The sequence below is a fragment of the Mya arenaria genome, chromosome 11 (genome assembly GCF_026914265.1).
Source record: "Mya arenaria isolate MELC-2E11 chromosome 11, ASM2691426v1".
NCBI lineage: Eukaryota > Metazoa > Mollusca > Bivalvia > Myida > Myidae > Mya > Mya arenaria.
Genome location: NC_069132.1, coordinates 67,186,583 through 67,211,479, shown reverse-complemented (window position 1 = coordinate 67,211,479; position 24,897 = coordinate 67,186,583).

The following is a 24,897-nucleotide window of genomic DNA, read 5'->3' as shown; positions in this document are numbered from 1 at the left end:
TTCAGAGCACCTAATGCAAATACTTTTCAAAGATACGATGCAGTCATTGTTTGAAACTATAAACATCCCACACAGTCTGCCTTATAAAATAAAAGGTTTAAAACTGTGTGATCATAGAGTTTCATAATAAAAAGCATCATTGCACTAAAACTGGGAACAAATAAGGCATAACCGGCGCCCTATTCTTGAAGCACAACCCTGAATGGCAACAAGCCAATACAACTACACGAGACTGTTGGCACCTAGCCGTGATACCAGAATGTTACGCAATGATTGACAGGCCGGGGATTAACACTTCAAACATTCCTCTAAAGCAGGGAGAACTTTCGTTTGCAATCATATGAGTAATTTGGAAACCTATCAATACTTCTGTTTAAAAGCTCCAAATGATACAAAATCGCTTCCGGGATTTTTGATGAAATGGGACGTGATAAGCCTGGCTTATGTTTTGTCCAATGCACTTTTTGTTGACGTTATAAAGTAAGGCTTTAGGACGGTTTAAAGTAAGATGCTGACGGCTGGAACCCTTCAACAAATTTTGATTTATGCACAAATATTGTCTTAAAAGTCTAGGGTTTTGAATAGCTTTAGTAAGGTTTTAACAAAAATGCTTAAAGGTTAAATTTCTCTTCGTTTTATGTATCAGTCCTCGTGGACGAGTGGTTCTATTATCATTTTTTTCTATTTCTCGACTGTACCTTTATGGGTTCGCTCCCCATTAAAACTTTAAAAATACAGTTGATATGTCGGTATCAAAGAGTAAAATACATAAAGTTATAATTATAGTCTTTTCAGATGCATGACCTGGAATTTTGATCCAAAATATTAGTCCCTTTGAGTACCTCGTACATATCAAAGGTGCAGTACTTTTGTCTTACAGATTACCACCGGGTATAATCACCTATTTACAGATAACCACCTTAATCTCTGCTACGTACATATTGTCACATAAATATCTCCTTAGGTAAATGTTATTGCCTAGTTCACTCCTACGAGTCTTGATAATATATATCCTCGTTCATAGAATGAACCAACGAATAATAGAGGCCCGTATGCTGTATTCAAAGCATGGAAAATACAATAAAAATCGTGATAAAATAATTATAATAATGATAATAAAAAATGAACTTTTTTATTAAATAAATTAACGAATCATTATGCTACAAAACCAGCAACAAGAACAACAACAACAAAACTAACAACAACAACAACATAACTATTTACCATTTCAATTTCCGTGTAGTTCCAAATCCAACAGAAACTTTTAAATAGCTACAAGAAAGTGCAACAACAAGTCATACGCTCTTGGTGAATAAACCAATACAAAAAAAATGTGCCGAATGGGTGGTCAACCAGGAATACTAAAAAGTAGATGGACCATTACCGCTGGTCAACCGCGAATACTACAAAGAAGATGGATCATTACAGCTGGTCAAAATATTTATTCGCTTCGCATCTCAGAAGAAGGTACGCTTAGGTGGCTATATTCATTAAAGGCACAATTAAGCACAAATTTTGCACTCATTCAAATGTGTGTTTTATTTTGCTGGAAATAATTTATTGAATTATTTATTTAGCGTTACTCCAAGATAGTTGACTAAAGAATGTCAAATATGTGTATCGTAATAAACTAAATGGCTTTTTACTATGTTGACGCAGTGAAAATCTTTAATTGATAATATACAATGATAAAGCGTAAAACATGATTGTTTGTTTCCACTCACTTTTTGTCATTCCGACCCAAAAAATATTACCGTCGTGTGATTGTGATTATATTTCGTAATTTCTTATAAAGTGTGCATTTTTAGTGATGATACAATTTTCTACAATTATATTATAGTGATATTCTCTGTCAAGCTCGGTTTGGTACAGCATCCTGGGTTTTAGAAATAAACAAGAAAGGTATGCCTCCCTACTTAACAATTGTGTTTAGGGGAAGCAAGTGGAAACATATAAAAGAGGCCTACATTGAACGTCTGACAAAATAGTTGCTTGTTAATTACACTGCAGAACCATATCAATTTTATTATCAATAATTCGTCAATGAATTCGGTAAAATTATGTGAACGTATGCATCTGACACACACACAGAAAATTTACCTCAAAAATCCACGAAACAATGACTTCTTCAGTGTAAGGAAAAAAGTTGTTGTTGTTTTTTGTTTTTTTTTAAATTGACTTTTTCACCATACAAATGCAATAACATATGGCCTCAAACACACTTAGGACTCTTGGAAGTTGAAATATATACATATATTTGATTTTTCGATAGTCAATATCATTCCCTTGTTAAATGTTCGAAACAGAAGTTGGATTATAATCAAAATGGCTTCATACAGTTTTAAGGTTGTTTTCTTAACCTTGATTTAGCCAATGAAATTGAATATGAAACGAAATACATTTTTTACAACTATCTAAGGATGGTAGTACCTTTACGCATAGGAAACCTTTATCAGTAAAGACGATAGATGTTATGTATGTGAAACACACACTAATATGACAATACTTAACAACAACAAAAAATAACAACACAAAAAACAGCAACATCAACTATGTCATATAAATGAAAATATGGACTAGATTAAGGAAAACTTATATAATTATTTGTCTTATTTTTTCATCTACCGCTGATACAACGTCAAGAATGCGAATCAAATAAAATCATCAGAGTATTTGATTTTTGAGCTAGTACGAGGGCTGTCCCATTAAATCGTAGACTTTCCTTATTTTCAATAAAACTAATAAACTTAATGTTGACAATGTTCCCTGACGTTTTATCATCATCTTGAGCAAATACACACGAAATAACACTACAAAGTAACAATAAATAAAAAATCTACAAAACATTTAATAATACCATGTACACATAATCGGCTCAAGCCGACTTCATAATTGTGGCGGTAGACGTAATAATAATGTCACATTTTATGCCTTCTCAAAGTTTTCACCCTGATGTGCGATACACTTATGGTGGCGTCTTACCTAATTCTCATAAACGTTCATGAACCAGTCACGGTCTAATGTACGATTGAATGTTTGCATCGCATAGCTGATCTCAGTTCTATTATTGAATCGTGTTCCTCGCAAAAATGTCTTCAACTTTGGAAAATATGCGAATCTAATGACGCAAGATCGGGAGAATATGGTGGATAGATAGCTCGCTCGTATATCTTCATTTTTTATGACATATGTTTCTCCAAGTAGGCGTATCTTCATAGATTTAGTAATTTGACTTTAAATAACATGATCGAACAGTGTTAAGCTTCTCGGGAGGTATTTAAAGGGCAAATTCTGTGGTTGATGTCATTATCGGGGTATGAACGCAGTTGGGCTGGTTTAGGTTTGTTGATTTCGAAAGCATGCTTTAATCAGCCCAAAAGCGATCATATCCCAGATACTGACATCAATCACGCAACACTTTACCTAATTTTACACCAGTAATGCATTATCTATTTCCAAAATTGTTAAAAATACCTAATTTCATTAATAAAATCCAATATTTCTTTCTCAACCATTCTCTAAATAGAACAACATGACAATAACCGGAAGCAGTTTGTCATATGATGTCATAACAACGCGGGAAAACAAACAACATCATTGTTGATTTTTAACGTACAATTGAAACGCTAGTTACAATAATATTTGACAAATCATAAAATAATTAACAATATGAAACGTGTAGATTTAGGTTTTTCTGCTGAAACATTTAAAACAAGTTTTCCGGTAATGTCTCTTGGAAATACTATTTTTATAATATCGACATTGCTAAAAAAGTACAATTCGTGCATAAAACTAGTTATGGACTATTAAAACAGTAGTTGGACCTTTTGACCTTTTAAGTATATATTGAATATCACGTGATATTATCTATGCACCAATAAGGCAACAATAAAATCTATCAAAATCGTTAAAAACGCGAATGAAAATCGTGGATTTCAAAGACGATATCCATATATATTTTACAGTAGGGTTCCAGCTGTCAGTATCTTAGTTTATACATATCTAATGATTGGCCACATCTCATTTCTTAATAAAAGTGCATTTTAAAAACAAGTTCCTTTACCATACACTTTACCGCAACAAGACGTCATTAGAATGAGTTATTTCCTAAAAATATGTCCACTGTTCTGTTCATTATCATAATATTGTGGTCATGCATTTTACAAGCAATACCAAACAACATGAAAGAAATATGTTCAAATTAAATGATTTAATTAATTATAATTCGCATTGACTGTACCCTTATTATTTCAAAACAGCTCTTTCGATGAGTGAAAGCGATTAGGGATATATAGCTATTTTCAAAAGCACTTTAAAACCTTTCGTTTGCATTCAAATAAATGTTAATTTGTATATTAATATAATGCATAACAAGTTGAGCAAAGCGAAGCGACGCGATCATATGTAAATTGTAACAATATTATTAATAACCAGTGAAGCGATAAGATAAGGTATGTCTCACGCCATTTGTGCATATATCAATGGTGTGTAATGTTTGTTCCGGATTGTGAGCAAAGCTGTTAACTAACTCAAACTTATGTCAGCTTCCTGGGTAAAAATCAAGAATTGCATTCATATTTATAAGGCATCTTTACGTTACTCTTCTAAGCAAAGCTTTTGAGCGTTGCTTTAAACTAGCTGCGGTCAAATTCATAAAGCATCTTTTCGTTACTGCTTCTAACCAAAGCTTTGAAAATTGATTTAAACTGCGGTCAAGCTGCGGTCATATTTATAAAACCTCTATTCTGAATAGTTTTGAGTTGGCCTTCAGCTTCTTTATGAATAAGGAAGAACCCTCTTGTCCTTTGTGGGTGTTTCTGGTAAAACCGAGCTGTAAGGTACTTCGGTTGACAATCGTTACGACTCGTCCATCTCCGGTAAGCCCCGGGATAGACTTTTAAGATAAACGACGTTGTTATTAAGCCGCCTGCAATTAACTCAATTATCCTTGCACTTAGTAGACCCATTCCATAACGTAATTTACAGAAATTATTTTGATTCAGGTCTTTATAACGTTTTGGATAGAATTCGACAACGGTATAATGTCAATACTTCTCCGCCCTAAAACATCAAAATATGAGAATTGCATCACATTTTCAAAATGCGCGCCCCATGATTGATTATTTGTAAAGACCCGTACCTGTTCAAAGGTCTTATGTGTTTGATAACGGCTGAGGTATTCCAATACCTTTATACCACTCATAGCTTTAACAGGTTTTTTGTGTACATTGTACGACTTTAAGCATGAGTGTTTGAATCACAGTATTAAACATTTCTTTGTCAAGGTGGTGTTTTGCCATCCTTCATGTGATATGTTCCATACAGACTTCATCACACGCCTGATGGAAATGATGATCTAGTCCCACGTTAGTCATGCTATTATATATGCTACAACTAACTTTCAGTGATGACGTCACGGCCCTACGGTCAAAGTGCCTGATGGAAACGATAACCTAGCTTTGGAAATATAGTGCTGTTTCATAAGCGTTATAAATGCACACACACTTTGGATGTCATGCTTCAGGCAAACGTAGTAAATAAAATCAATGACTTATGTCTATGAAAACAATATTGCTACAAGTGAAAAGCAAACACATTCATTAATGACGTCACAGCGCTCTAGGTTTATGAGATAAATGAAAAAAGTGACTTAGTTACATATTTATCATTTTGTTACGCGATCGAAGGCCTCGGTGGCATACACATTTATTGGTGATGTCAAGGCTCTTAACGTATTTGCGATTAATCAACACGTTGACTTGCTTTCTAATTAGAAATGTGTAATAATTCATTAAGGATTGATAATGACGACCAAGATACATTTATGAAGAAAGGGAGTACGTTTCTTTGGATGAAATGGACCATAGGATTACACACTTACGATCTATGATGTGCTTGGCACATGTGTATCAGATGTAATTGCATTTTAAACATTCATCAAGAAATATTGCTGGACATTGAAAGAGGCAATCGTACATGGCACGATAGTTTTGAAGGTATTGAAATCCTGAATCTGCTACTTGATCGGGGACCTGCTGCTCCCGCGACGCGCGCTTCCTGTCAGTCTGGTACGTCGCTTGGATCGCCAGGAAAGCGATTGTGGTTCTGCTCCTGGTATCAGAATGGTGAGTGCAAGAAAACTTTTCCTCACGCAGCTAGTATTGGGTCGTATTTACAAAGGGTAAAACATGTGTGTGCTGTATGCTACATGAAGGATCGTTAGCTGCGGGAACATCCGGAATGTTCCAGTTCTTGTCCGCAAAAGCAGGACTAACTAGATCACATGTGTCTTACTTCTGAGTTTTCCAGTGCATTTTCGTGTGCGACGTCTATGATTCAGCTGCTAGCGTCTGATGTTTACCATTCTGAGGTCTCTACATAGTCGCCTGACCTTGAGCCGAACTATTTTCAACGTTCTAAGAATTCTGTAGTAAATATCATGAACAATTCAGCAGTTGAAAACAGTGTGTCCAAGACTGTCTCTGATTCCGTTGATAGTTGTCCTGAATCGGGGGCATCTACGTTGTCGGACGTAAGGTCATACACACGTGACGGTAAGGCATTAAAGATTGAGCAGATACATGACATTGTGTAAAAATCAGGTGTGCCAAATTTTAAAGGTGCAAGGATTTCTTTTAAAACTGGTTGGAATATTTCTTATCTACGTGAAGTTTTATTTGAGTATAACGATTATGAAATATTTGATTTGCTGGAATATGGATTCCCTATCGGCTATTGCAAAACTAATCAACTGGTTTCTGTTTCATTGTAGAGAAAGGTGAAGTTTCTAGAAGAGTTATTGTATACTTAAGCTGGCCAGTATTGAAATCTGTCAATAGTGGATTTTTAAATACTTTTATCTCGGTGAAGAGGTTACGTTAACGTACCCGACTGTGGATTCGTTAGTAAACATTGTGCTAGATTGCGGACGCGGCGCTCTTATGTTCAAGTCGGCCTTATCTCGTGCATGTAGGCCTGGGATTTCATTTTCTAGCAGTACATTGGCGTGAAAAAAATATATTGACTGTGCATTACCTTTTGAATTGCGTTCTGCAGCGTATATTTGCAAACGTGTAACCAACATGAAACGTTACATCTTGACGTTACAGCAAATCACTATGGTCATCTATCTTGACGATTTCGGTGGCGCTGATACCCCTAAACGTGCCCCTCGGTCATTTGCTGATTTTTTGGAGACATTGGAACGCGTCGGCGCCAAGGTGAACACCAAGAAGGCATGTTTCCCTCCCACAACCGTGGTCTTTCTTGGAATCTTGCTGAATTCTGAACTCATGGAGCCTCGCATCACCCAGGAAAGGATATACGAGATCCGCAACCTACTTCCGGTTTGGATGCAACTTAATTACGCCATGTGCCAACTACAATCTTTGTTAGGGAAATTACAATTCGTCGGTAAATGTGTTAAGCCTGGTTGTGTGTTTATTACATGTATACATATGCTATTCCGTGGTCTCAACATTTCTCAAGTGCGCATGAAAAATCATAAAGTGAGATTAAATTCGTAATTCAGATATAGTGTGGTGGATAAATTTCATGGAAATATACTATGGTGTTTCTATGATAAAAACAGAAGATTGGTCTGATCCTGATGTCGTTTTTACTAGTGATGCGTGTTTATCAGGATGTGGTGCCTTTCATGAGAGCGGAGAGTATTTTTATAGGAAGATGTGCTCTAACATAGCCCAGTTCGAAATTTACTGCATATTTGTTGCTTTAAAATTGTGGTCGAGTAAATTGATAGGTAGAACGATTTTTATCTTGTGATAATGAAGCAGTGTGTTGTGTGCTCAATTCTAGTAAAACCAAAGATTTAGTGTTACTTCAATATTTGTCAGAAGTAGTTTTTCTCGCGTGTTTTCGCGAGTTTGAAATTCGCGTCATCCTTTCCGCGGACAACAGAGTCGCGGTTCTACTAAGCCGTTGGCACATTGATGCACGCTATAAGACTCAGTTTCTTAAAGAAACCTCCACATTGAATACAAAGAAGATTAATGTGGATGAATCATTGTTCATGTTTGAGAATAGATGGTGATGTGCGTATTGCATCTTTAGACATTATTCACTTGTACAGGTGTTTGAGGCAACTGTTGCTTTTAGTTTATTTACATTATCAGTATTGCTTATTTCTATTTGAAATCTTATATTTGTCAAAACAGCTACATTTCATTTGACGGACCTAATTCATTTTTCGTTTCTAGTTTCCTGCATGTAATTAAATAATTTGTTTTTGTTTTATTCTGTTCCGTGTGAATGCCACAAAGTTTCTTTAATAGTATTTTTTGTGTTTTTTGTTTCATTATCAGATGTTGCTGACGAAGGTACAAATGGCATTAATTGTCTCCGCCGTCATTTAAAAGTTACTCAGAAATCAGCTTTTGCTCTTGGAACTTACAAAAATCTTCAGACGCAAATTCGTTCCTTTTTATTGTTTTGTGAATATTACGACCAAAAAGACTGTCCTGTATCTGTAGAAACAATGTGTTTGTACGCTCAATTTTTAAGTAAATGTATGAAGTCTGTACAATCTTTCAAGAATTTTATCAATGGTGTACGTGTATATAACACATTTCAGGGGAGTTGTACTTCCCGACACTTTTAAGATTTCTTTACAGATGACTTTGAGAGCTTTGATTTCATTCTCCGCACCAGGCACCTCCGATTGCGCCTGTTATATTGCTAAAAAACGGAGACGTTTTTGCCACAGTTTGGTGTGTTCTGTTATTTGCTTTTTGTATAATATGTAGATAATCGAGTATTGTGCCTCCTACGAAATTGTCTTTTGATGGCACTAAATATTTATGTCGCAATGATGTGCCTTGTCCGATTTGGGTATTTTTGTTAACCTTAAATACGCCAAGACAAATCAATTTGGAGACAAGAATGTTGTTTTACCGATGTATAAGAATGACAAATCTCCGCTATGTCCAGATGCCGCATATAGTAATATGTGTAATCTAAATCCAGCAAACTCATTAGATCCTCGGTTTTGTGTCGAAGAGTCTCATTCTTTAGTCCCGCTTGATGCAAGTAAGCTTAACAGAACTTTTAAACGCCAATAAATTTAAACGCATCATGAAACTCACTTCTGTATATGGAGCCTCTGAGCAACTTTGCATTCTTTTAGAAGAGGAGGTGCTTCTTTTTACTTTAAGTGTGTAGTTCCAAGTGAACTTGTTCAATTATTTGGCAACTGGAATTCGGGCTGCAATTTACGTTTTTCTGTCGAATCTTTGATTCAGGCCGCTAGACGTGTAGCTCTGTCAATTTCATTTTTGGCCGAGTTTTTGTTTTGGGTGATTCGGCTGCTATTGTTCTGTATCATATGTGCGAAATAATTATGCATCATTGTTTTGGCCAAAATAAAATATATTTTCATATCATGTCTTTTAAATATTCCCGACATAATTAAAAACATTCTAATGATTTGCAAGATAATTGGTTTATCAATTTATATATGTGCATAAAGTATCCTACATTATCCCATCATCATCAACACTGACCATCTTGTTGAAGAAAATGCATTCATTTTCAATTCATTAGAAAACGTATCTGCACTAATAGTAGTATTGTGAACGAACATTAAAAGCATTAAAGGAATGAAATGATATATTTTACACGGAAGGAATATATTCAGACTAGTATTCAAGTAGATCAAGTGTACAGTTATATAATAACTGTCCATCAAAGACCAAACAAAAAGGAACACAGACACGCATTTATTGAACATGAACACTAAGACCATACACTTTGTGGCAACCCGATCAAGCAAAAAAACATATAATGGTTAAAATGCTGATGTTTAAAACTATTAATTAAAACTGAAAAGAAACAATGACATACATGTAACTAACACTTAAGCTGCAGTCAAAAGAATAATGCATCCATTTATGATAAAAGGCCGACATTGTTTGTTATACATATCAAACAATTCATAATTTCCGCATTTAGATTCCTTCTTTCATATAGTTTATAAAGATCATCCCGCACCTATTGGTCGCCCTAACAAATTACTGAATGCCACAAGGTTATTAGTACACTCAAATGTAATGGTAAAAACAAGCACGGACATACGAAAAATCTGGTCTTCTTAGAGAACGTTAAAACTAAATCTGATTTTATGTCTTTTTCAGGAATATCAAAATATCCTTCTCCCTGTGCAGGCCTTATACCCATCATTTACAGTATAATCTGATTATGGCACAATAATTCTCATGTAAGATTTACAACAATTAAAACTTTTGTTTTTATATTCCAAAATGGATGAATAAATGTCGAGCAATGGTTCTCATGAAGGTACCTAGTTGAATTTGAAAGAAATGAGCGTAAAACATGGTATTTCCTCCTAATTAAACTATAGTAAACCACAGTAAATCTTTAAGCATTCACCAATCATTTAATATTTCTGCGCTTTCTGCTATTAAATACACGGTTACAATCTTTTTATCAGTAATTAATATTTTCCATAAATGCATTATTAAGTAAGAAGTTTAAGGTGTATCAGTCAAAATTTATGTTTGTTATACATGTGTATGTATTGATTTTTGAATAAGAGTGTCACTTTAAACAACCATTCGTTCATGTGCTGCGATAAATACCTGCCAAGAGAGATTCATGATCACCTCTATGACACACTTGAATGCATGCATTGCATTTCCCTAAGGTTTAAGCGCTAGTTCTTTTTCAATTTTCTTAAAGTTAGTGTTTTCCCAACCAATTTAATTCGGATGTAGCAAAGCTTTTAAAAAATACAAACCAGCGGAAACTGTACTACAAACATACATGCGTATATTCGGAACAACTTTTAAAAATCACGCTTGAAACTTCTCTTTTAATTTTTAATGTAAATAAAAATTAGGAGCAACATACTTCATACGTAACTACCAGGTATGTTTTATTAAACAGGGCACACAGTGCAAATATCTAGAGCAGGACTAAATGTATTTTGAGTCGAAAGGCAGCAACAATACAACATCATTTTCTTTCCAACCACAATCGAAACTTCGTGTATCCTTGATTTAAGAATTAACTTCCCCTCAAACACATAGAATATGGTTAAAATGTTAGTCATACTAGCTAACAATTATAAAAGGAAATACATTATAAGAAGCAATTTATGAAACTCATCGCATAACAATTGAGGCCGAAAAAAAAGGTACTATTCAATTTTGCAAACTGAGAATTCCCATTTTGCAGATGTATGGAAGCGAGAAATCGAGCACGTTTCGAACATATAGACTCTTTAAAACGTCACTTAAATCAGAGGATTACATAAGACTTAACCGGAAAAAGAATAAAAGATCAATATTATGTCAGTTTAGAACTGTAACTTTGTCATTGAGAGTGGAAACTGGACGTTATTTCGGGAAAACCACTGGATCTGAGAATATGCAGATTGTGTCACCTTAATCATATTGAGGACGAGAAACATTTTCTTTTTGAATGCAATCATTTCAATGCTTTACGTTTGTTACACTTGAACTAAGTAATTTCACGTCATTTAATCGACCATTGTATATATGTTATTATTACTCTGTTTGAAATGCACATGTCATAATAATAAATAATAAACTTACTTATATACCTGGCACAATGTGAAATATGATGCCATGAACGACAAAGATCACATAAGAGGTCAAAGGTCGAAAATTGACAAATCTCACATATTACCTGAATGGGAGAATGGCGAATTAAAATCATTTACACGTCAATATGATCAATTACGGTGTATAATTTCGTCATCCAAAAAAGTATTACACAGATTTTAATGTACAAAATCGACAACAGATTGGTTTGAAAAACACTTGATTTAAAAACGTAACTCACAATATATGTACTTATCCGCATTTTTTGTGCTGTATATTACCACACAATAAGGCAAAATCAAATTGAATGTATTTAGTCTATTTTCCTTGAAGAACATGATTCTACTAAGGGCTTTAACTAGTTTATATGGCCATAATCCTAAACTTGTCCCAATTTCTATCAATAATTACAAATATAATCTTACTATGATACATTTAATTTTAAAGATGACCTTTATATTTAAACTGAAAGAACGAATACTTATTATGCTCGACCCACTTTACTAATTTTCTTTTTATCTTAATTCTGTAATCAAATCAAAGGTATTTTTAGATATCAAAGGCTTTTGAGATAACCACCCCGAATGTAATTCATGATGCAGCTATAACCATAATTCTTCACAATTCAGAAGCTTTAGCGAAAATCTCCATTATAAAGATTTCATGACCTTGACATCAGTTGTCAAGGACGGACGGGATGGACCAACATAAAATGCCTATAACATACATCTCTCTTTCTGAGACATAAATAAAAAAAAAATATTCGCCTTCTTGAATCATGCTTCATCTTTATACGAGATAATTATTTTGATTTATTTCAACACTTTCACGTTTGCAATTGCCTTTTGGTGTTTGTTTGATCGTCCATTGTTGCTTTGTGTTGCGATTAAGCAGACCGTTGGGTTATATTAAAGTTTCTGTCATCTGCACAAACGTTTTCTTTGACATATTCTGTTTGACTCATTTATAGGGAAGACTGTACAGTTTGATGATCTAATTCATTATCAAGCAGTTCACATTCTTTACTTGCAATAGCATGAATATAATCCACTTTAAATTGTCCTAAATCACCAAATATGTCTTCAACCTCGTTGCAATATTTAGCAGCTTGCATTTGCCTGCTTTCAGCCTTGGTTGTTTGGCCATGTGCTTCAATGTCCAAAACATCATTCGTGCCTACAAATTCAATGCTGCTATTAGATTTTATGTCGCTACGTTTCGGAATTTCTTCGCTCGTACTGTCTAACCTACACACGTGATCAAGATCACCATTAAATTGTGTAACGCCCCGCACGGTATCTTCAGTACTGTCAAAAATATATTTTCCTTCAGATTTTGTTACGCTTCGTCGAGAATCACTTTCGTCCGTAAATTCTTTTGAATGCACGATTTCGAAATCAGGGTCATTTGTGACGTTGATTTCGTCATAGTTATCTGGTGAGTTTTGCTCACAGATGTAATGATAATATTCCATGGTTTCTATAATAATAATAATAATAATAATAATAATAATAATAATAATAATAATAATAAAACAACAACCTGGTAACCGTTCATAAATCAGTAATATCTGCAGTTAGCATCATGGAAATGCATTAATATTCTTTTAAGTATTTGAGAGAATTTAGCACACGCATTTACATCATGTTTGAGGTTAAACTGGATAAAACTGGAGAAATGGATATGTACCTTCATTGATGTCGGCATACACATTGGAGCTGTGCCGTCTCCGAGACCCAGATGGTTGTTGCGTTGGTGGGACGCCATCTGGAAATACACTGCCTGGTTCCATGCGATTATTCTGCTGACGGATAAACCTGAATATTTAAATGATAGAAAATATAGAATAATATAGTTCATAGTGTGTAAGTATGTATGATCAACCAATGACGAGACAGTTATTAAATAGTTTCCCTTAAAACGCAAATTAACCAAACAACATTGAACAATCAAATGACTTGCAATATGTCGTTATATTACTTATTCCAGGCTGTAAAACCCAAACACATGTCAGTTTTGATATCATATTTATTTAAACCAACGCCAAATATATACCTTTTGTTTTTCAAAGATGCAAACGTCAAAATAGTTGTTTTATCTTGCAGTATACTGTTACATATCTGAAGGATGCTCCCAATGACTATTTTAGATTACGTTTGTACATTTCATAACATATATATTGACACAAACATGTATTCAGTACTTCGGTACCATGGACACCTACCCTTTTCGAGCCAATAAGAAGCAGACACTCCCGACAACAATGACAACCACAGTGAGAATAGCTGATATGACTATCATAGTTGACGTTAAAGAGTTGAAATGATCTTTATCGGTCGATTCAGTAGTCGTCGTTTGCAAACTGCTCACATCTAAAAAAATAATAAAAAAGTGGGTTATAATGAAATAAAAATGGCTGGGCAAGCGAAATAAACCAAATAAACTGAAAATGAAAAGGGCAAACCTTCTTGAAAATCTTTAGATATCCGATTGCTATCATTTGAAAGGGTTTTGTGTGCAGAAAAATAGTATAAACAAATAGTTCGAATGTAAAACATAAACAAAAATATGATTATTACCATAATTGAACAACAAACATATTTTTGGCTAGTAAAGATTGCAATATATGTATTTTACGTCAGATAATTTTAAACTAAAAAGCAAATATTGTATATAATATTATAAAGTATTTAGTAAGCAATAACCTTTCACATGATACCAAAATCGTATGGGGTTATCGGGAATCAATATTTATTATTAGGGTTAGGGTCAGTTTCACTGAGTACCTTATATCTGACAGATTTAAATATTTCTTTTTAAATTAACATTGTAATAATTATAATATAAATGCTGATACACCTCGGTAGTGTAAATCATTTGTATCTAAATTAATTCGAACTGATCACATCTAAAGAAATTTAATGCGTGTGCGTGTGTGAATATATATATATATATATATATATATATATATATATATATATATATATATATATATATATATATATATATATAAATCAAATATATACGATGTATTTATATATATAAGTATTAGACATTTTCAACATTAATCTTACCCCCACAGAATCTACCACTCCATCCAGGAGTACAGCCGTGCAAACATTTGCCACTTTGTCTGTTACATTGCGGGAAACCGTTTCTTTGGCGACATCCCTGGCCACATCTTATCGAACAACCTTCTAAATACGTACGCTTACAGTCCTTGCATATTCCACTTGACCTATAGCATATCCCATTCAAACATTCGTTTGAACAATTGTTCTCGCAAAACTTGCCAAAGACACCAAGCGCACATTCCTGACATATTCCACTTGAGCTATTACATGTCCCATTCAAACATTCATCTGGGCAAGTTTTATCGCATTTTTTGCCATAGTAACTAGGTGCACAGTTTGTACAAATTCCACTTTGTATATTACAGATTCTGTTCAAACATGTTTCTGGACAAATGTTGTCGCAATATTTGCCAAAAAACCCAGGTTCGCATCGATTAAAGCAGCCTTCGCTTAAGGACCAATTCGATTCACACTGTTGTTTGAGAGCTGCAAACAAAAACAGTTCTGCAAACTGTAATTCATCAAAGTGAGGTTGTTTTCGATAGAAAATGGCCGAGGTATTCCAAATGTCATTCATATAACGCTAATTTACATGTATGTACCAAAAATATTAACACAAGGGTAAACTAAATTTACAATGTTTTGTGTTCATTGTGTTAGATTATTATGTGGCTATATTTAGGATTATGTGTCTCTTAGTTTATCATAGATATAGCTGAATATTGAATACGACTTAAAGAATATACTTTCTATTTAAGATATTTGTGACCATTAAACTCCGATTATACCGTCGGAAAAGCCTTCCTTTAATAATTTATTGGTTTAGTATATTAATATGTATACTTTTCAACATGCAACATATTTAGGAGAGACATATGTCTTGCTTAATGTAAGGTTACGATGTGTATTGCATTATTATTATCGGTATGAACTAATAATAGATGGTCGACAGAAATGACTTACTGCATGCACGTGGAGACTCATCAAATAAATGGCAGTCATTTTTTCCGTCACAAACCAAGTTTTTACGGATGCACTGCCGGATAGTGTCACAGAAAAACCCGCCTCCCCGAAGGCATTTATCCATGGCTGTAAAAAGAGGGAAAACGCAGCATCTTTCGGTACAAGTGAATGAAAATAAACGTATGGGTTGAATTAGGAATTAACTCCGTCATTAGATATAAAAGGGTTAAATAATCTTAAAAACCCTAAAAACGTCTTTTTGCGACCATTAAAAACAATATACACCGTCTCCAATACAAGTATACACACTTCTATTTATATTGTATGAACAGCATATGCCTTGCTTATTATATTTAAATGAACTTACTATGTACACTGTATCATTATTATCATTATGAACAACTAAACGATGGTGGACAGAGATGACTTACTGCAAAAAGGGTGTTTTTCATCTTCACCGTGAAAACAGTGATTAGCACCGTCACATACCCGTTCCATGCTGATACACTCCTCATCAGTTATACAGTAGAACATTCCTCTTCCAAGGCATTCACCAATGGCTGTAATCAGGAAGAAAAGGGCAGTCACAAATGAATGAAATAAACGATACAGTTTTGAATAGTCTTAATTACTTAAATCCGTTCAAGATAACCCCTTTACCTCGTAGAATAAGAGCGATCATTCAAACATACATTTTGTCGCAATAACGTTTATTCTATATATATATATATATATATATATATATATATATATATATATATATATATATATATATATACACTTCGATAAATTTCTTATTGGCCTCTTATGTTTTATCCTATTTTATGGATATCAATCGGTTAATAATTCAAATAACCAATAAAAGTTTAATACAATTAATTTATAATATGTAAAACAGAACTTCATTTAAATTGATCACGGGAACGAAATTAACAGAGGCTAGCATGGACTGCACGATCAAATCATGCAGTATTTTACTTCGTTTTAATACGTTGTATGTACACCTGCTGCGGCATTTACAAGGAACCTTGTCCGCATTGATATAATTTATCTGTGAAGATTATTTTATGGTATGGCAGCCCCCAACCTGATAAATAACACGCGTGAGCTCCATAAAATTTGGTTGAAGTGGCTGGGCACGCACCTTGCGCTTCAAAAGGTCCCACACGTGCTCAATCGGATTTCAATCTGGGCCTTGTGTAGGCCATTAGAGTGTTCGCACGTTGTTTGCTGCAAGCATTACTTGTGTGCTTCTAGCCACGTGACATGGTGCTTTATGCTGAGCCAATTCTTAGAACGACAATCCACAAAGAAAATATCAAAGCTCATAGGCTGTTTTCGAGTCTACCTTTAGAGTTATTGATTTAATATGGGTCACAATATTTTCTTTTCTATGGTGGCTAATTAGAAATTCGCCGAAGTGTATAGAATTGTTTAAGTACAAAATTGTAATGATAGTATTATGAATAAAACTTAATAAAATAAGTTATCTAACGATCAGACTAAGATTTTATGCTCTAATTCATAATACATTCCAGGACAATGCATCTTAAACCTTGTAAGAGTCGTATTTAGTTTGAGAGTCATCCGTTTGAAAATGTAGCATCCGTTTGCATCAGTTTGCATCACAATAACTTTTACATTACATGCATAGCGTTCAAGTACAATTTGAGTTGCACTTGACTTTTGAATTTCTTCGCCGAAACTCACAAAACTAAGTTTGGGCAATAGCACAATCCACAGTGATAATGTACACCACGTTTTAACGATAAAGGTTGTTTGTCTCACATACTTTAATATCTTTAACCGACATATTGCAAAACACGATTCCCGACCATTTTTATCAATGGTTTTAAAATGGTAACTTTGTATTGCTAATAATAAGGAAACTATGTACGTTTAAATCTGTTAATGACTCAGTTATAACACAACCGTTTTTAGTCTCATGGCAAGTAACATTTCAGGAGTCCATGATACGAATGCTTAAATTCATCATAATGAAAAACGAAAAAGAATGACATGAAAAATTATAATGCATTTATGGTTTAACAATTATCCTATTTGCTGGATAAAACAATGAAGACCGATACATTCCATTTTTGAAATTGGATAGAAACATCAAAATTAAATTTAAATTGCTTTCGTTAATACTTTAATGAAGAACATCTCGCAAAAGCAATCAAATGGTCATAAAGGGTTTCGATAATTATCATTATTATTTAAGCGCTGTTTCATAATGCTATCAATACAACACCGCAATGGACAGTCATGCGGAAAAAGTTGGACGACATTTTATAGCCGTCTCAAAAAAATTAGCATGGTTATGGTTTTATGCTACCATTGCATCTTCCTATACTTTTTTATGTTAAATAAATATCTTAGACCAATGAATAGTAATTTCGAGCAATTCGAAATTATGACAACATACACATTTTTAAACCACAACCTCGTACCTATGCATTAGGCCAATAAAAGGGGAATACTTAAAAATCTCTCCACTTGAGAAATAAACTTAATAATCCAAAGAAGCCGACTTGTAATTATATCCGAAACCATATCCTCTTTGGCGGCAGTCAATGTGTTCATATCCACATGTTCACTGAGAAATGCAGCAAGATTTATAAGTTAAGTTATTCTTCATACAATGATAAGGCCAGTTTTTAATTCATATTGTTTTATTCACGTAGCATTATATCAAAATATGGTAATCAATAAACCATAAGCCCAAACGTGTTTTATATAGAGATATTTGCGTATAGAAATAAGGTAATGCCGGCGTCAATCCTGTAGTGCAATATTATTCCAAGCTAAAAGAGGGGTTGTTTGTGTCCTGGAATGTATTATAGATGTACCTGTACTATGTATATTTCAAGAATGAAAATAATTATAAGCCTCGGTTGTTATAAGCAATTGTCCTTAACAATATTACTTATTGCAATAATGTTAACGTTTTACGAAACTTATAATGATTAGAAAGTTTATAGTGTTTTAATCATTCACATAATATATACGCTCATCTCAATCTGAGTTAGTCATAACTGATTTCATTACTTATTAACTATGAAAAATAAGCAAAGAAAAAACCCGATGTGATATACAGGGCTTACACTTAAATGACATCAAGGTTTGTCCCTGTAATTTTCATCGTAGTAGTAAAATTGGCATTATTGTTACCTTAAAACATCATAGGTAATGCGTTCAACCCGTGATGACTTTATCATGATAACATTGTGATTAGAATCGGAATTAATTAAATCAACAAATTGATAGGTTTAAATTGAGTTTACCTGAGGAATTCAATGACTGCAATATCCAGGGAAGATATGCCTGAAACAAACGAAAAATAATGTTAGTGTGATAATCATGAAGCAATCACATCACTCTAATGTTAATGCCAGACTCTGGTCTTTTTTCAGTATACAATCATGTATTTAGTAGTATGCCAGTAGATGTTAAATCAAAATCGTTATTGTTCGAGAACTGTATAATTTTGGTAAAGTAGGGACATATGTCGTTAATATATATATATATATATATATATATATATATATATATATATATATATATATATATATATATATTCAGTACATACACACTTTATTCTTGGGGATTCAATGATTCATTACATTAATAATATTTGTCTTGAAATTAATATTAATTATAATTATCCAGATAATATATCTTCGAATGACTATCTGCAAATGTTAACACAGAGAATTAGAGATCAGTATTTGCCCTTATGGTATGATGGTTTAACCAATCAAACATTTGGAATTTAATTGTATGGTTAAAACCATTTTTGTATTTATTAGTAAAGCTAAGCCAGTCTTTTATCTTTAGCAAATGCTGAATAAGAAAAAAATTATATTTAAGCATTATCACAAGAGAAAAAGTTAATAAATAAGTTCATATTTGGCCAGTGCATACAGTAATGTGATAATAATATAATAACCTAGGATAAAGTTTGCACGTTGATTCCAATCCCAAATTAAGGACACACTAAAAATATACATTAATTTCGAATATTTACATGCATATTACATTTAATACATTTGCGATTATCTCTGCGTACATGTCTTCATCTTACTTCTTCAATATTGAGGTTGTCTTAACCTAGTAAGTAATATCCTTAACTTATTCAATTTTAATACAAGATAAACATTTTTTTTTTCAATCGCATAATCTTGTCCAAAATCAACATGGAGATTTTGTCATTTGAACTCCATTGTTGTAAGTAACTTTCAAAACAAATGAAACATTTGTATCTGTTTGTTTGTAACATTCGCATATATAAATCAATATGCAAGGTCAAGTCAACATTCAATATTTGTGATTATATATGATCCAACTGACCCGAAATGCAATTCCAATGTACGTCATTTCATAAGCTTAAAGTTGTTAACACTGAAATATATTCTCACGTTCCTGAGCAGTAACTATTTTTCTATATTTTGTAAAAACGATATTGACCATGAACCAACTAGCCTAAACAGTAACCCTGAACTATATATACATGACATCTTAAGTAATAGAACAGAAAACAGCTTTTAGTAACGGCTGGCTTGACTATTACTCTTCTGACCCCCAAAGAAACCCAAATGCTCATCTTTACACAATAGTGCCCATTACTATATGCCAATAATTACCAATCTTTTGAGCGAATTCTTGATTTAGAACCAGCAACCTTGACCCTATTGGTCCCTATTGAAATCCCAATATAGGCGAGATAAATTTAAATAATGAAGACTTTTTTTAAAAAGTAGCTAGTGGTTGCTTCAAGAGTTAATGTGGTGAAGGTCAAGGTCATGTTAATTTAAAGATAGAATAGTCAAAGGGAAATGTGTTCACTATCTGTTGAATGAACTTTTTGATATATACCAACACCCAATTAAAAGTTCAAATAGTTAAATAGATACATTACTCATTGTCAAGCGCCTGATGGTTTCAAATAGCCCAGCGTATATCTAAACATTAGTATTTACTTTTCTAAATATTTGTACCATAACTTATGTAGGTTCCGGGTTCATAAATCAAGTTTACAGTTAAGAGATGAACAATAGTTCTGTTTTAAGCGCTTTTCAGATTGCTGTCAAAACGTGTTACAGATTTTATCATCTTTTAAAATAACAGTTTATTTTATTTATGAGTATATATTTTGTCGCTAAAACAATTGTTCTATTTTATAAAATTGTGATCCCATATGTAATTTTTAAATTTCATTGGCTTAAAGAATGACATCTAAATGTAAATAGTCCTTTTGCACAGACATGGATTATTTATATCAATCAGATCAAATGATCATACCTTTTTTTCATAACGTCAAAATACTTATATTCAAGTAAGATTTTATAAAGTACTTTTATCTTTTTGCAATGCCCGCTTAAGTGCCCCTCGATATGCTTACATGAACAGTCATGTATTAACTTAATCCACCGAAAGACGCGTTGAAGAATATTCTGTATAATTTTCAGGTTTGAATACACCAACTGGAAGAAAACATAACGGTATCGCAGGACCATAGAGGTGCCAGCGTTAGCGAATGTCTAAAAAGGAATAGTGTAATGAATAAAACTTACAAAGCAAACAATCTCTATCCATGCCATCGTGACGAATGCAATTTAACTGGTCCTGTCAGGCTTAAAACTATTGCATTATATTTTTAATATAGCAATTTGGAAAGCGCAGATTGAACTCCGTGTACAAAAAGAGCTGTAAACCGCAACCGACTTAATATGGCAGTGCAACTATGACAGTAAAAGGAAGCTCTTACTAGGCATTTCCGTCCTTGTTTCACTAGAGTTTGTTAGTTGATGTATTGGCTTAAATTATCATTTACGCAGTGGATTGAGAGTGACTAAAGTGCAATATAAATAACATAAGTCTCAGAAGACGCAATTACAATTACCATATACAATACATTGTTTGAAAACAATAGAAAAGGAATATCAGTATGTATGTACAGACAATTCGTCATAAAATGTATGCATATCGAATATATGATGATAATTAGTCTTCGTTCAATACATACCTAAGTAATTTTGTCACATGACGATAAGCAATATAAGATGGGGTCACCAAAGACATTATTGACACCAAAATCAATGACCTCGTGCATGATAAAAAACATTGAAAGGACGAAATGAAATTGTACTTTATAATGGTATGTCGACCAAGTTCAGAAATTTAAGAATCGGAAATGTATCTCGCTTTCTGGTGTCTAAAAGGCAGCAAGATACTGGTGTTACAATTGATGTATGTCGCTTTTGGTGCTGAAACCGTTGACTTTCGCTATGCTATTTTTGTTTGACCGATAATTTATGCATCCTTGTTCTCAAATAGCAGTCTATATATTCTAAACAGTTAACATGTGCCTTAAATAAAAGATACAAGAGTTGTTATAAAAGATCGGGTACATGATAGCATATGCTTAATAAACAGGGTTCCACTTCTTGACTTACCACTTTTTAATGGTTAGTTCTTTCAAGAATATAAATTAAAGAAAAATACAGGATTTTAAACAGCATTGTTGTAAGAAGCAGTACGTGCACGGGAAAGTACAGCATGGTATAATAATGTGTAGTTGGAAAAAAAAAATGTTCAATTGCTTGGTAGAAAATAATTTTGGAAAGTATTGCTAAGAGGGGAGTACATAATGTGTCATGTAATTTACTATATTTTTGGTGACATTATCTGAAACAGTAATGTACATAGACATGATTGTTTATATGATTGGGTCAATCCCTCCCTACATGTAACCATCCAGCTCTCTGCCAGGCCACTGTCCTACCACTGTGTAAATATGTTAATTGATTAAACCATATCGAAACAGCTGCATGTGTTCGATAGATAAATTTGAAACAAGCCAAAAATAGCATAAGCCTTTGAATTTTGAGTTTGATTAAAAATTAATAACGCCAACTGGAATACTTTCTGGTTTTTGCATATCACATCTTGTCTAGTGGGTGCACACAATCCCAGTGAAAACAAAACCCCTTTTCCGTTAGGACAAAGGCTAAAGTATATTCAGCGAGACACCTTATATTTTCAATTTCCTTTTTTGATAATAATAGATATAGTTATTATAGATGATTTTTACATTGAGCATTTGCAAGAGGGACCTGTTCAGGTGCGAATCCGCCTCCAAGTCTATGTAGTAAAAAGAACATCTTATATCTTATGGAAGGCTGTTTTACACCTGATTGGTCTAAAAATCAAATATAGTTCTGTTTGCATACACATTATTATCATATAATTAATTAATTATCACATTATTATATATTATCAGGTGCATATAAATGAAAGTACAAAGTCACAGAACCAATATTTTTTTAAGATTATACACAAACGCTGGTGTATCATTTCAATCGGGTATCGTAATGTTCCCACACCGGAATTGAAAAAACGGCAAAAAAACGAGATAAAATAGCCACACTTAATGTGTGCTCACTTGTTTCCCTGCAAAACAGAAAAATACTTTTTACCGGCTTCAAATGATATGCGATTTGTTTCATAACTTGCTTCTTTTAATGCATTTCCTTTTATAATTGTAAGGTAGTATGACTAACATTTAAACAATAGGCTATCTGTTTGAGGGGAAGTTGATGCTTGAATCAATGATGCACTAAGTTTTGACTTTGGTTGGAAGAAAAATAATATTGTATTGTTCCTGCCTTTCCAATCAAAATGCATTTTGTCCCGTTCTAGCTCCTCGCACTGAGTGTCCTGTTATGATAACTAATAAAATATACCGACTGGTAATTACGTATGAAGTATACAAAAACAGTCCATACAATGCTGCTTGGCGTACGCTTGGTACCTTTGAACTGAGGTAAGTTCAAAACAGTATTGATTTCTTCTGATATGCGTTTGTTTTGCTTGTACTTACATAAACGATTTATATATTTTTTATGATTAATATGTTAAGGAGATAAAGTCTGTATTGCCACATATCAAACATCAAGTTGGCGCCATAGTAACTTCCTTTCTTTTCTTAAACTGATCTCTGCTCAGGCTAGGGAAATTGCCCATCAGACTATTCACTTTGAGATACATGAAAACACCACAAATTTTAACAAGTCAATTAATAATCACTTAGTAGACCATCCTGCTGGGCTAGTCAGTGAACAATGGATACTAAAACACAAATCACAAGCATTACAAATGATACAAGGGAATTCCATTCCACCAACAATTGCATTTATAACGACCATTTAACCTTTAGAATGTTCACAAATAAAAAGGGTTGTTCAATTTTTAATGATTTTAAGGCTGCTGCAATGCATTATTTGTATATCGAGGGCTCAAAGCAATACTGTCGTAACTCCATTTTTCAAAACTGTTCAGGAGAAGGAAAAAACTTTCTTATTTTATTCGTGTTGGATATATTTGAAGTATTTAAACATAACAATGCTGTAAAATATGTTAGTTTTAAACCAAAAAACATCTTATCTTCAAACATTGAACACAAAAGGTGAATTTGATGAAAATTTGACTTACTACAGTTTTCCACCTTAAAAGTCAGATTTCATCAAACTTAAGTATATATTTATGCAACACTGTCGTAACTTGACTTACGACAGTTTTCCACCTTATATTATTTCAATTTGAGAATATATATTTATGCAACACTGTAGCACTTTTTGTCTGTGTCATTATCAATGAGAAATATGTTTATAACTAATCAGATAATGGACGACTTTTATATTTTGATAATTCCATCAGACTGCCCAATTAAATTTTATTTAAAAAAATCAGCAAAAATGTTTTTTTAAAAATATCAGAAAAAATGACTTTTAAAGGAATCTTATAATGACAATATTGTCATTGTTTTCAAATAGTTGGTTTGTTTCCATCAAGGGGAAGTTCTTATTAATATACACATGTTCACTTGTCCTAATAACTCTACTCAACTGGTTCAAAAACACTTCAGGTTATTACCAGAAAATATGTTTTAGCCAAAGCAGCATTTCACCAAGTAAAACAAGAAAAACAAATAAACTATTGTTTTTCGGATGACTTGGAAAAACTATTTTCAGGTTATACAATGTGCGAAATGCATGTGTTTCAAACATCAATACAAAACAATCAAGTTTTCTTATTTGCGATGACTACCCGGGACTTTGACATTGCAGTGTCATGCGGGAGTAGGTGGAAAAATGGGTGGTGGACATCTGGAATGATTTGCTTTATGCACAAGCTTAACAAATCTGTTTACTACATTGGTCGGTTTTTAAATTGGGCTTTGACTTTCGTTAGCT